Raw genomic sequence first — 13,008 nt, 5'->3', positions numbered from 1 at the left:
AAATTCGTTGAAATGAAGGTGTTTTGTAATGAAAATATATTTAAAAAATTCCAAGCGGGGTTCTTTTAAGATACAAAAGTTTTTAACATTGAATTCAATTGATTTCCAATAACTTTGCCGTACATCAAATGTGATCGTCCGGGAAAGAAGGGGGCTTAGGGTAAATTTTTCGATTTTTAGTTTTTTAGTTTTTTCGCGGTTCGGGACCAGAACATCTAAGAATCGATTGAGACCCATCCGAAGTGCCTAAGTTGAAAATTCAGCCCGTGAGATGGTTTTTTGTACAAGGTCAATTCAAAAAATTTATTAAAAAAGAGTAACAAAATAATTTATAAATTTAGTTTTTCGAACATTCTTCTTCTTGTGCTCAACCTAGTGTAACAACATACCACAGAAGTGATTTCATCCAACAACGAAACCTTGAAAACAAATGTTTTCGTAGTGTGAACTTTAAACGCGTTTTTCTCGGAAACTTGTTTTTTACCCTAAGCCCCCTTTCTTACCGGACGATCACATATATTAATCAGAAATCTTGATCACGAGTTACGATTTTTGTTGAAAACTTCAATATTTCTGCATACGTCCTAATAAAGAATCAGTTGTAATTAAAATTGGTTGGAACAAGGTTCAAATAAAATGAGAGGGGATGAGTTTTGGTTTGCGTCAAAATCGGTCATTATTTGGCTGACATGAAATTGTTCTTATACAAAAACATGACGTACAACTGGAATTTTGAGAATATGTGAAATATTCGCTGAATTTATTGCTAGAATTTCCTCGTTCTAACCTTTTGAACTGTTTTGAACTTCGTTTCAATCTTAAGTATGCGAACCACAAACCGAAGAAATTTTTGCCTAGTACTAGCTAATTGGTTAGAAGTTTTTCACTTATCAACTCCGCTATTCGAGTTACAAAAAACTGTTTTACTTTTTTTAACTTTTGTCAGACATCCGATTGTGTCCGATCCAAAAAAAATCACTTCGAAACATTAGAGAATCATACATTCGAGACACATCCCCTGATTCATCGGGGACAAAAATTTACCTATCGGAATTACGATTTCTCTCGAAACAAAACAGAAAAAAAATCCGACCGTCAGCAATCTGAATTATCGATTTTTCTCTCAGACTGTCGTCCTGGATTCCACACAGCAGTTCCTATTTTTATTTTCCATCCGTTTTTTTTTTTCGCTCATTCATTATTATTTTCAATTTCTGCTGCCACTCAACGGGTTCCATCGCGCGCTGTGTATTCATCAGCATGCTCACATATCCCCCACAGAACGGAACGGGACTCATTTTTCCTCCTGTTCCCCCTGTCGCGGGTAGAAAAGCGCGATATTCGTCGTCCTACCCTGGGGTGGAGGCCAAAATCGCTGCGGTTGCTTGCTCGCTCGCTCAATCGAGTGCGGGGGGAAGTCGCGTTTTCGCCTCCCCCTTCTTCTCCATAGGTGGGAATAGCTATAATCATAATATGTAATATTGGTTGGTATGCATGAACGAAGAAAAAAACGAGAATCAAATGCGCCATTATTTGCCGGTTTTCCGCTCGTTCTGATAGGGAAGGAACTTGTTGTTGCTGTTGTTGTCGTCGATTCTGCTGTTGCTGCCAACGGTTTTGGGAGCTTACGATGATGGAGGAGAACCGAAAAAATTAAACCACGAGCGTTGTTCGTTCGTTCGTTAAAAAAAAGCAAGGATTTGATAACAACCGACCGGGTGGTGAATTATTCACTGCTAGACCATAAAACATTTATAGGGTTCCGCACCTCACTCTTCACGGATCGACGCGGCTTCATCGTTAGGGAAGAAGGGGCAGAGCAGTTTCGTCGGTCATAAATTTGAAACAAAAGGGTGCCATGCGCGGTCAGTCGTTTGGTCAGTTATCGAGCTGAATTATTCATCCCCACCCACCATAATCATCCCCAGGAGTGGGGGGAGAGAGGGACGACGGCAGACGCAGACGGAGAAAGCGGAACGCGCGTTGTAGTAAAACTATTTTTATCAAGCTCTCGGTGAAGCGCAGCGTTTTTGTTTGCTTTGAAGTTGTACGCTAAAATGGGGGGTTCGGAAGAAACGCGCGGAACGGTGGGGTTCACCTTAAAGTGTGATGAATCAGCGAATCAGCTAGGCGTCCGCCTAATTAATTAGCTCTGCACGTTGACATTTTGCGGCCCTTCACAGAGCACAGCTCTATGAATATACATCGCCACTAAGACCAGTTGCGTTAATTTACGACGTGACGGGGCAACGGTATATCGTTCCGGCAATATTGGGGTCTTTTCATAACACACCGAAGCGTGATCCTGTGTGACGCAGCCGATCATAACAACTACATTTGGCCCACTCAAAGCACAAGCACGCGAGCCGAGATACGTTTAATTATAGTCGCTAATTAGAACCTCTTTGCGAGTGATGGTGGCGCCAAACGCAGGAAAGTGAGAGAGTGCGCACTAATCATAAAATCCCCCGGACAGTCGCGAATTAACATTCCGGAATACTACGAGGGAACTCAGAGAATATGGCTTTTAGCAGCGTTAACATTTCTCCGTTGTAAACCGCCGCGTGCGTATGACTCACGTTTGTTGATGTCGATTCAATTTTTTTTGACCCATGGCATACGGAGCCAAGGCACGTAACAGCGGTTACACTTAAACTTTGCCCAATCGACGTTCCGGCGTTCAGGGCGCTATTACTCATGTCGGTCATTAATATTCGACCTGGACGGGCCTTTCGATTTCAGCCGGTGTAAATCGCCATTGATGGAACAAGTGAGTTTTACGACAATCAGACAACACTGTTTCAAAAAAAAAAACACTGTTGCCACATGGTAACAGGGTAAAACGGACATGTTAAGAATAACTTCAATTATATCTTTGGAAACTCATGCTTCCCAAAACTGAAATGAAGTTTCTTGCATTTTAACATACTGTTTTTCGAATTAATCGGTCAAATGTTTTACCAAAAAATTGTGTGTTTTACTGATATTAAAACAAACCGAAAAGTGAAACATTTTTGTTGGTGTGGGTATAATGGACATATAGTGGGGGGAATATGGACAGTAGGGTGCCAATGAATGTATGGGAAAAAAATTACCCTAAAATTTCAAAAAGTTACCCTATACAAAATATTCGCCGCCTCGAAAAAACACCCTGTGCCGAATTTCAGCTCAATCGGACTTAAGGGAGAGTGGCCCAAAGCGGTCAATGCTTGAATTTTTTGAAAACGAAAAAATTACCCAAGGAAAGGAAATCGGGATTTCGAATTTTTTTTTGAAGCCAAATGTCTTAAAATTGCATGAAACGTCGAGATCTAGTGTCATCTCGAAATTTTTTTTTGTCAAAAATAGGCATTCTGAAACTGGGGAGTACGAAACGAAAAGTATGGTTTTGGGTGCCAATAAAAATAGTTATCTCGATTTTTCATTAGAAACTTGCCACGAAATGTTGATTTGCACGATAGTATACCCTATGCAAAATATTAGCTCATTCGGACTTTATTTACTGGTGTCGCAGACTTTACAATTTGAGTTTTTCGAAAAAAGAAAAATCACCGGAAATCGGGATATTTAAAGAAAAAGTTTGATGCCACATATCTTAAAATTGCATGACACGTCGAGATTTATAGTTATCTAAAAAAAATTTCAAAAATTAATTTTTCAGGCAGAAAAACGACCAAGCGCCAAAAAAACTTTTTTTAACAAAAAAAAAATCAGATAACTGTAAATCTCGACGAGTAATGTAATTTTAAGACATTTGGATTAAAATTTTTATCAAACCTCGATTTTCGGTGATCTTTCGTTTTTCAAAAAAACTCAAATTTTAACGTTCGTGACAAGAGTAAATGATGTCCGAATTAGCTAATGTTTTGCGTAGGGTGCTAATCAACATTTCGTAGCAAGTTCGGAATGAAAAATCGAGATAGCTATTTTTATCGACACCCAAAACCATACTTTTCGTTTCGTACTTCGAAAAAAAAAACCCCAGTTTCACAAAAAAAAATTTTTTTCGAGATGACACTAGATCTCGACGTTTCATGCAATTTTAAGACATTTGGCATAAAAAAAATAAAAAATCGAAACCCTGATTTCCTTTACTTGGGTGATTTTTTCGTTTTCAAAAAATTCAAACTTTGACCGCTTTGTCCGATTGAGCTGATATTTTGCAGAGGGTGTTTTTCCGATGTAGTGAACATTGTTTATGAGGTTACTTTTTGAAATTCAAGATAACCATTTTCATTGGCACCCTAATGGCACAGGTTTGTAATATATGAAGCATACAGGTTTATGACAATTTTTTCCATTTTTTGTTCAGTGTGGTTTACTTCAAATCACTAGAGAAGTACTCTCATGTCATGAATGAAAACAGAACGAAACGTATCTGTGAAGCTCAATGCGAAGGAAGGTTTTTGTTTCCTCTCTTTTGAACTTTATCTGATTATTCCCACTCATATCTGCGAGGAGTTTAACGTAGTATCAATGTCCATTGTAAGTGCTGCCGGGTAGGAAAATCAAATCTTCAAGGATATCTGCCGCAGTTTTGGTCAACTTACGCGAAAAATTTCGATTTCAATGTTTCGACACTCAAGCTGTTTTTTCTGGTGGCAGCTCGAAACATTTATAAGCTGGGGAAAACCAATTCAGTAATGGTATGCTTAGGTAATATTACTATTAAAAGAAAAAAATACAGATGGATAAGATGTATACCCTTTCCAGTACAGATGAAGGTGTGGAGCAACACTGGTTATCGGTAACAATATCAGCGAATACAAAGGACTGCAAAACATGTTTAGAATTCGGTTGTTGCTCATCAGAGAATAATTAACTTTAACATGATATTTTTATGAGGGGTCTCCGTAGCCACATTGGTTACGCGTTCGCTCAGTAAGCGATCGATCGTGAGTTCAAAACTCAGGGCCCTCATTGGGCATCTTTGTGTTGCTACAGAATAACTACGTCCACGCTACAATCATCAACGATGGAGATCGATCCACGGTCGAAATAAGATCGATTTCATCCATACAACTGCTCTGCTCTGCAAGTCACATCGGGCTGCTGTTCTACTAATAACGCAACAATGATCAATCAACCGTTTCCGCTGTCCGAGTGGTCTAACTGGATAATGGAAGATCAGAAAGAATACTCTTACGCCTAAATGGCTACTGTGTAATGTGCTAATTATAGATATCATAAACATGGGACATGTACACGATTGAAATTCGGCTCTGTTACAACTAGAGTGCTAATGAGCCTAAAATAAACAAAAGGGATTAATAAAACATGATATTTAGCACAAGTTTCAACAACTGGATTGGAAAATGACGCTACGGAATCCCGGAATCATATTTTGTAACGGCATTTAATTGAGCCTATGTTATTTTTAATTTATTATAACTAACATCATAAATCCCATAAATGGTTTAAACTGAGACTAGTAGTTTCCGAGATTTGTATATTAATAAAAGAATATTGAATATTAAATTAATTATCTCCCGATAAATTTTACTCTTGGAAAAATTAATAATTGAATATTTTCCATGCAAAAGTATGTAACACAATCGAATTTCATACTTTTCTTAATTTTTTTAAAGGTATATCAGAATGAAACATATTACATAACGAGACAGAATTTTGTTTTGCCTTGGTTATAATTCCCAAGCTATCAACATTGAGGCCTTCTTCAGCCGAAGGATCGGCAACTCCAGTTAAAAGTCAGAGCAACAACGATTTTCATCTTTAAAAATAACTTCATTTATTTTAGAAATATTCTCCTCTATGTGATATACACTGCAGAAATTCAACATCTCCAATACTAAATTGCAGTATATCAGGAATTTCTTGTGACATTGTTGCACAATTTGATTTTATCCTTTATAGAGCGGTCAATTTTCACATTTCGATTTTTCTTGCATGTTGGTTGTATACGTGAGTATGTTTTCCATCTGTTATTTTTCAAATAGATCAAATACAATTGATACATCGAATCCAAATGCCAAATGCCCACTATGTGTTCGAAAACAGAAAATCAAGCAAAATGCAAACAGGGTTGCCGAAATTAAATCTGTGTATCCGATCTAAAAAAAATTTTATATCATTTTTTTTGAAAATGCAACTTTGTTGAAAAACAACTTTGTGGGATATATTTATTTTTTAGACAAAAACTGTCTTCGACAGAGTTGTTACATGTGATAGAGCGCTTTTTATGTTATCAAAAATAGGGTGACCAAAATTGTCGATGAAATAAAAAATCTAGCTTTTTTATCTTTATGGATAGAGATAAACATAGTTCGACAATGTTTTAGTCCTAGTTATTTTAAACAACTTTGTAGAACAAAGTTTTTTTTCTATCTTTTAATATAATCGATTTAGCCCTTTTTTCCTAGGTTGCATTAGGGTGACCATGAAAAAGCGGGTTTTTTGCTCTACCTTTTATATTTCAAATTCTACATCAAAACTGTCTTCGTACGACTTTTAAAGCTTATCAATACCAATATTTTGCGATGCATAACATGTCAATATCTCAATCCTACTAAAAGTTATTGATGGTTTTTATCCAAACAATCGTGATTTGAAATTTAATTTACTCAAACACGAAAAATAACATAGTTTTGAAAATCACACATCATGTAGATTGAACTATGCTCTTTCAAATGAAGCCAATAAGCTTTGTTTATGTTTGCCCCAGAGAGAATGACAAACAATTGAAGAGAGCGTATTTTTGGGAAGAAATACCTTTGAGTGAAGTTGAGATATTGAAATTTTCTGCATCGCAAATTGTATGTATTAGTGCTAGAGTACCGATTACCATATATTTAATACCGATTAGGGTGGTCCAATGCACAAAAAACAGATTTTTTTTTCTAAAATTTGGCTTCAAAAATACTTATAATCCCAGATTTTCACATTCCATTCTCTATTTTCCTCGCGATGTTGGTATTTTTGTATGAACAATATGACAATAATTCAACCGTCGTTAGTTTTTCAAATAGAACGAATTTATTTTCGTTGTTGAATGATAGATGGCGCTACGACCGCTTCATAGAACTTTCATTCAAACATGCGCCTTCACACAGTAACCTCAATTAACCTAAAGCCAGGCGCATTGCCGGCGAGCTGGAAGCGTTCTTGAATGAGCATTGAAATTCTTCAAATCACACATGATCGGATTGCAAAACCACAATCACGCTATTGTCATCAATTCTGATAAAATACCAGCTGGAGAGCACGTGTGCAGATCCGATGCGTATGTTCTTGAAGAGCGAACGATTGCGATTCCTTCAACATAATCAACAGAAGGGGCGTGAGGAATATTATAGTCACTTGCGAGACGCTATCATGAGCAACACCGATACAGCCTTTACTATTGCCAGACCAAAACGCATGCAATGTCATGACATTACAGCACATGTGCTCAAACAAAAAATAAGCCTTTAATGTCCTCCCATTACACGTATTCGGTCTGACACATTGCTGGATATATTCGATTGAATGGCAAAAGCGAGAATTACCTCATACACGCTTTTTTAGTTTGATAAATAAACAAAGGGCCTGGCCGGGTAAGGGAGTGAAAAGTGCCCCAAACCAAATCACCAGCTGTATGGCAAATATTGTATAGGATATTAAATAATAAATTTTGGTGGTTTATTTTGGTTTAACCTAGGATCTATAGAGAAAAAAGTACTTTTTCGATTACTTCACACCTTCCTCAAAACCTTCGAGATAAAAATTTGAAAAAAAAGCTGAATGTGCATCTTACTACGGTGTATCAAGAAAAATTATCAAAAGAAAATTTCATTAAAAATTTTAGTGCTAAAAAAATATTGAAATTTTGAATTTTTTTTTTTTTGGATTTAGAGATTCAGTACTACTCTAATTCATATTTAAATGTTTTTCTAGATTGATAAATATCTTCAAACTATTTTTTCATCAAAAAATATAATAATAAAAAGAAATTAAATACGCAGAGTACAACAAATGATACATTTTCTGGCATTTCGAAACTTTGGAAAAAAAAGTAACTTTAAGACCCACTTCTGCTCTAATTTTTATTTAAATGTGTTCGTATGTGTCTTTTTTTCTACATGTGGCGTAATTTTAATAAGAGCATAGCTAGACACAAAAATAATTTCCTTCATCGTTTGCATTATTATTTTTATTTTCTTGAAATCGATTATTTGATTGTATTCGTGGTTTTCAATTGTAAGATTAAAAAAAAACCTATTCGGTTTTTTTAAGTGTTCTTCTCATTAATCCGAATGATCTTTCCACAAGGACTTTATTTATTTCTTACAAAGCTCTATCGTACTGCTGACTATGAATTTGGTAAACCATCTAAATCCAAAGATAATCTCATATATTTTAAGATACGAGAATAGAAATTGTACAGCGCAATGCTCTAAATATACCGACAAAATTTAGACACATGAAAAAAAATATAAAAAAAATTAGAGCAGTAATGGGTCTCTAAATTCAAAATAAACTAAAAATGCCCAAAAGCCAAAAAAAAACAATATTTTTTTCGCGCAATCCTCCTGAAAATTCAAGAAAAAATTACGCTACATGTGGAAGAAAACAACGCATACGAACGCATTTAAATAAAAATTAGAGTAAAATTCAGAGTAATTTTTTTTTTCAAAATTTCGAGATGCCTGAAAATATATATATTTTATTGTGCCTCGAAAAACACTCTGAAAATTCTGAAAAAAATCACATATACCTAGGAAGGAAATTTGAATACAAACTAGAGTAGTACTGAATCTCAAAATAAAAAAAAAATCATTTAAAATAAAAATAAAAATTAATTTAAAATTTTCTAGTGTTTGATTTTCTGATGAAAAAATTTGTTGAAAGTATTGATCGATACACCTAAGTAAGATGTACTTTCAGTATTTCTTTTTCATATTTTTATAAGCTATATAAAACATAAGCTATTGAGAATGGCGTGAAAAAAAACGAAAAGCATTTTTCACCATAGATCCTATGTTGTACCATATAAGGACTCAAATATATGGTCTACTGCAAAAATGTTTTATTTAGTACCCTATATGATATTTTCCATACAGCTGGTAATTTGGTTTGGGGACCTTTTTACTCCTTTATCCAGCCAGACTCTTTGGAAATATAAAAAAAAATTGTACCGCGCAACACTGGAAAAAATCTGAACAAAATCACACATATCTAGAAAAGCCGTAGAAACACATTTTGGAGTTTTGGAGAATTGGAGTAGTACTGAATCTCTAAATCCCAAAAAAAAAAATTTTTTTAAGTTTCAATATTTTTTTAAGTACTAAAATTTTTGATGAATTTTTTTTGATAATTTTCCTTGATACACCGTAGTAAGATGCAAATTCAGAATTTTTTTCAAATTTTTATCTCGAATCTTTTGAGAATGGCGTGAAATGAACGAAAAAGTACGTTTTCCACTATAGATCCTATGTTAAACCGCAAAAGTTTCTTATTTAATATTCTATACAATATTTGCAATACAGTTACTGATTTGGTTTGGGGCACTTTTTACTCCCTTACCCAGCCAGGCCCTTTACGAGATTTTTTTTATTCCATTTAGTATGTAGTCAAGGTCTTGAGGTCCTTGAATGAATTCGCAATAAATTCTCTTCTCCCAGCCTGGAGAAATGTTGCTAACTGCTCGCTGACTGGAGCAGAAGTATAGTAGGCATCGGCGAAAGATTGATGTTATGCCATTCGACTATCGAAATAACGCCGTGTGTACAAATCGCTCGCCACGTAAAAATCATTGGTTTCTTTTTTCACGCGATTCTATTTCAATTATGCGATTTTGTTTGTTTGTCGCATAATGGTCATATTCTCACTCACTCTCGCGAAGGCTGTCTCATCACTCTGTTTGCGTCAATTCGTGTACAAATTGATACGCAGTGAGATGCATGGAATGATACAATCGTTCTTCCGGAGCTCAGAAGTGCGAATGAGTGAATACCACAACTGAGTTAGTCGGAGCTCATTGACGATGAGAGGTAGTGAGTGACTTTGTTGGCGATCAACTGCAGCACTGCACACTATGGTCAATCGTTTTTTTTACGTTATGATGTTTCAGTTTTGATCTATGTATTTTGAACCTTCATCAAATTTTATTGTGAAACTATAGCACTACCCTACCATATGATTCTGTTTTTCTAATGAATTGTTTATTTTTTCTCTCATTTCAGAAATCTATCTGGTTCTTTGGCACTTCTGATGCTAATTGGAATTGAACAACAACAACAAATCAGATAAGTTAAGCGTGCCGTGGCCTTGAGAATGAATTAGAGAGTAGTTTATCCTAGCAATATTTATGAACAACGCCGATTATTGAAGGAGACTGTCGGATAAAAGCCGACAGTTATCGACACGTTCATTGTGTAGGGTTTGTTCGTTGCACCGAATTGCTTCGATGGAATGTGTGTTTTGTAGCATAAAATTCGCAGCCATTAACACTTTAAGGACCGGGAAGAAATATGTAAGACCGCACGTTTTGACTCGTGTGGAGTTGCTTGATCTGCTTACAAGTTTTTAAGAGGCTTTAAACTTTGCAGTTCATTCGCCTCTATGTGTGAAGTTAGCGGATGAAGGTTCAGCGGATACAAGTTTTTGTTGCGTACAAGTTTCTGTTCAATGTTTTGAAAAGTTATAGACTGAAACGTGAGCATGGGTCAATATAGGAAAATATACAGAATTTTGAAAATCAAAAAAAGTTGTTCGAATAGAGTTATCGAAGTTATTCGATAGAGAAATATTTCACCTATCTTCCAGCCACAATTTGATTAATCGGAAAAGGGTCTGAGAAAAGTTATAGGCCAAGTTGTATGGGTCAACCGCGAGTAATCGGTTTTCTACCTTACTAACCATAGAATTAGGAAATTGTTTATATATACTTATAAAAATATAGCTAAGAATTCGGCTCCTTAAAACCTAGTAACTGAGCCTAAAAATAAACGAATTAATAAAAAAATAAATTGTATGGGAGAAATGAATTATTTTGAAAGAAAATTGAAAAAAGTTATTTGAAAGGACCGAAAACACATTCTCGAGATAGTACTCATTCGATAAAGAATATTTTTATTTATCTTTAGCCAAATTTTCATTGGTCAGAAAAGGGTATGACAAAAGTTATTGGCCAAACCGTTCACGAGTTGTACGGGGGAAAGGGTCTGGCTGGGTAAGAAAGTGAAAAGTAAAAAGGAAGTAAAAAATTTAATTGTATAGAAATTTTGACATTTTTTCGAATCCCTATCCATAGGATCTATGGTAATGAACGTACCTTTCAATTTTTAGCACGCCATTCTCAATAGCTTTGAGACAAAACATTGAAAAAAAAATACTGAAAGTTCATCTTACTATGATATATCGAGAAATTAATCAAAAAATAAATTCCTAAAAATTGAAGTACTAAAGTCTTGAAATATTAAATTTTTTTTTAGTATTTAGAGATTCAGTACTACTATAATTCGTATTTAAATGTGTTCATACACCTTTTATAGATATGTGTGATTTTTTTCAGATAATTATAAGATAATTCTCCTATATATAATATATATATAGGAGAGCTATAGTGAAAAAATGAGTTTTTCTTTTTTTTTCCCATTCTCAATAGGCTTGGAAATGAAAATTAGAGAAAATACTCAAAGTACATTTACTATGGTGTTACGCGACAAATTATAACAAAAGTCTATCCCCTGCGTAAAAAAATCCTGGGTTGTATACATTAGAGTTTTCAAAACTGTTTTTCGATAATTATTTATTGAACTATTTATTTTCAAATACGAATTCGATATTTTTCGTTCATACAATAATATCTCAGTACTGAATGGGCCACAGCATCGTTATAGAAATCAAATGAAAGATAGTTGATAACGTTAATTGGATTTGCTATCTTTGAAAAAACAGAAAGAAATCGATTTCTCATTTCTTCCCGATATTTTTATCCACTATGGAAACATCGAAATACAAATTTCTCTGTAAAATATTCCGTGTAAATCCATGTAAATTATGCTTTAAAGAGATTTATATCCATCTGCATCATGCGTTGATATTTCACGACTTTAAAGCATTTCAAAAATCGCCTGAAAATTTCGACTTCGCACTCTGTTCCTTCATTTTTTTTTTTGGCGTGAAAAAGTTTTATTTCCATTTCCGATAAATTTATTATTTTCCTACAACTTGTATACATTTTGGCCCATATCTTTTCTCAGACTCTTTCCCGGCCAACTAAAATTTGACTAAAGATGGATAAAAGTATTCTCTATCCAATGAGTATTATCTCAAAAATGTGTTTTGAGTCCTTTCAAATAACTTTTTTCAATTTTCTTTAAATTAATTTATTTCCCCCATACAAGTTGTATAGGTTTTGTGCTATAACTTTTCTTAGACCCTTTTCCGACCAATAGAAATTTTGCTAAAGATAGATAAAAATATTCTATATCAATTGAGTACTATCTCGAGAATGTGTTATGGGTCCTTTCAAATAACTTTTTTCGACTTTCTTTAACATAATTATTTTTTTCCATACAATTTGGCTTATGACTTTTATCATACCCTTTTTCGATTAATAAAATTGTTGCTGGAAGATAGGTAAAATAACTTCGATAACTCTATTCGAAGAACTTTTTTTGATTTTCAAAATTCTGTTTCTTATATTGACCCATGCTCACGTTTCAGTCTATAACTTTTCTCTGTCACGATCAAGAAAAAAAATGAATTATGTGGAAAGATGAATTATTCAATTCTCTATCTAATGAGCATGATTTTGAAGGTTGTTACTTGATAAAGAAATAATTTATTTCAACTGAAATAATTCATTATTCATTAAATCCAGCAAAACGTTGAACAGAAACTTGCACGCAACAAAAACTAATTTCATACAAGTCCGTAAAGAAGGAACGCGAAACACGAGAAATCTCGTTAGCGGTCCGCAAAGTGTTAAAATTGCATCAGTGGTATCCCTGCCTTAGACTCTGATCTATCCTTGAATTTGTATTTGATTCCGTTTCCCGACGC

General features: G+C 34.5%; 1 long non-coding RNA gene across 1 annotated transcript in view; it reads left to right on the top strand.

The window, feature by feature from the left end:
* The window catches only part of LOC129770533 (uncharacterized), a 127,648-nt gene extending 116,292 nt beyond the window's left edge, over nt 1-11,356 (top strand). Inside the window, exon 5 of the long non-coding RNA XR_008742135.1 lies at nt 10,182-11,356. This is a non-coding gene — a long non-coding RNA (uncharacterized LOC129770533). The remainder of the gene's footprint in view (nt 1-10,181) is intronic.
* The last annotated feature ends 1,652 nt before the right edge of the window (nt 11,357-13,008 follow it).

The sequence above is a fragment of the Toxorhynchites rutilus genome, chromosome 2 (genome assembly GCF_029784135.1).
Source record: "Toxorhynchites rutilus septentrionalis strain SRP chromosome 2, ASM2978413v1, whole genome shotgun sequence".
NCBI lineage: Eukaryota > Metazoa > Arthropoda > Insecta > Diptera > Culicidae > Toxorhynchites > Toxorhynchites rutilus.
Note: the sequence above shows the minus strand (reverse complement) of the source record. Positions and strands in the feature narration are given on the sequence as shown.